Raw genomic sequence first — 2,370 nt, 5'->3', positions numbered from 1 at the left:
CTTTGGAAGAATGGCTGTTCCTGTGATTGATGCAGGATAATTGGTGATGTTGCTTCTTGCACCATGGTGGTGGTTGCAGTGGTCGTTCTTTTTTTTGGGTCCGTCTGGCAGGAGACCAAACTCGGGCGGCAGGCCTTGCAGTCGGCGGCTGGCTCTTAATAGACTGGCTTAGAGGTTTTAACAGGTTGTTGGTAGCATAAAGGGTGCGTACCTGGCACTTCCAACAGATTCACGTAGCCAAAGACGACGCAGCAGTCTTGAAGAAACAACACGTTTATTGAAGCGAACTTGTGCACCCCTAACAACTAAAAAAATACACAGGCGGCGAAACAGCAGTCAACAAGGTGACGTGCATAGACTGGTGTCGGTGGTTCAAATGTCGCGGCATCCACTCAGCGGGAATTTATCCCTCGGTGCGAGGGTTTCTGGACAAGTCGAATTGTATACAGAACACTGTAGGTCAACGAAAATTATTCTAGGCTGTTCACGTTAGTTCAGAACGCTCTCCCTATCAGAACAGATAACACATGCCACACAGATAGAAAGAACGAAACACCCGCCTCTCTTGGCACACACACCTCTGATAACACAGACCGGGGCAGCCAGGCGGCAAAAGCAAAACACAAACAAACTCAGTGCATCGTTCGCGGAAATATATACAGATTCCTTGAGCGTTGTGCGCGCATTGGCATCACACGAGCCATGCAAAAACAGAATAGTCGGTATGCTTTTCAACACTATCATGTGCATATATGCCCAAAAACTTTTTCTGGTGTTGGGCTGGGTTCCAGGCCACGCTTGGATTGCTGGAAACGAGGTTGCTGATAAGAAGGCCGCTGTTGCCGCTCTCACGAACACAGTAGATATAACAATACTACCACACAGTGACCTTGAGCCACAAGTTCGACAGCACCTTCGTATAAAATGGCAAGTACAGTGAAATGAACATACAGATAACAAACTACACGTAATAAAATCACACTTGCGACGCTAAAAAACTGACTCACACAACAGACGCACGGAAGTAGCCTTGGGTAGGCTACGGATAGGGCACAGCCATGTAACGCACTCGTATCTGCTAACGGGATCTTCTAGACCCCGGTGCAGCATGTGCGGAGAGGCCCTATCCGTAGTTCACATACTCATTCAATGCAAGGCACTTGACACCACACGACGCAAACACTTTCCACAACTGTAAAGACAACACATCCCGTTTCACCTATCATATTTTGTAGGAGACGAGCCCATGTTTTCCATTACTCATGTTTTTTTAAGTTTCTCACTGATGTCAAGTTTTTACATCTCATTTCTTACCATGCATCATGACAACCTGGCCCTTTACACCAGTCATCTTCATGCATTCGCTTCACTTTGTTTTTACTGAGTACGTTTTAGCAAAATATTTGCACATCTATCGTCATCAAATAACTTTGTGTTTGGCGCTCTTTTCTCTCGTTGGCCTTCCGCCATTAAACTCAAACCATCATCGTCATGTAAGTTGTGTTCTGTGTTGTTGGGCTGGCTGAGGCTAAGTTCATTGCTTTATGGCTGAATTTGGGTAGGGTATGATACCTCCGGTAGGGTAAAATATTTTGGGTAGGGTGCATTTGGGTACGTAAGGTAGGTTCAGTGAGGTGATGTTACTTCAGGTTACATTTGGAGGTAGTATCATTCAACGAATTTTAGGCCAGCCGGCTTTTTTGGAAATTGCCGTGAGAATTTTCCAGAAGTAATTCTTACTTTTACCACCAAATAAGACGCAGCCAAATTAGTAATGAATACAAGTGGCCTAAGAATCCTGTTCATTAGTACAAAGTTCGGTAAAATTCTTTATATATTTTATTCTGTATTTATAATTAACAAAAAAATTTCATTCATTAGACATGCCCATCGTGCCCATTTGCTGTTTTCCTATTTATTCATGATACGTGCTCTCCAACAAAAGCCTCTGACTGACGTCATTTGTTCGTGTATTATGAATGCGTATCACTGGCTGCCAGGGTTTGTTGGTACACTGGTTTGTCAGAGCCACCCACATCCCATTCGGGTCCACTGCAGACAAATGTCCGCTCGAAGGGGCCGAGCTAATTGCTTTCTCGTTTTTCCATTAATAGTTTTTGACCTTTTGCCTAATGGTTCTACCAGTGAAGCTTTCTACTGCACCACAAATAGAATGAGGCTATTCCTTGCACGCCAGAAAACCATTGGGAATTGATTTCGCACGAAGTGCTTGCAGGACATTCGAGAGCTGATTGCAATCTGCAAATACTATAGACTAGCAATAATTCAAATTCGAAGAGACCTCACCTCTGGATTTTGTTTGAAATATCAGGAGCTCGAATCATCGCGAGTGTACTATATATTGATTCA

This window comes from Haemaphysalis longicornis, unplaced genomic scaffold (genome assembly GCF_048455015.1).
Source record: "Haemaphysalis longicornis isolate Haplotype H1 unplaced genomic scaffold, Haemaphysalis longicornis Haplotype H1 scaffold_15, whole genome shotgun sequence".
Taxonomy (NCBI): Eukaryota; Metazoa; Arthropoda; class Arachnida; order Ixodida; family Ixodidae; genus Haemaphysalis; species Haemaphysalis longicornis.
The sequence above is the reverse complement of the archived record's forward strand: the minus strand, read 5'-3'. Positions refer to the sequence as shown.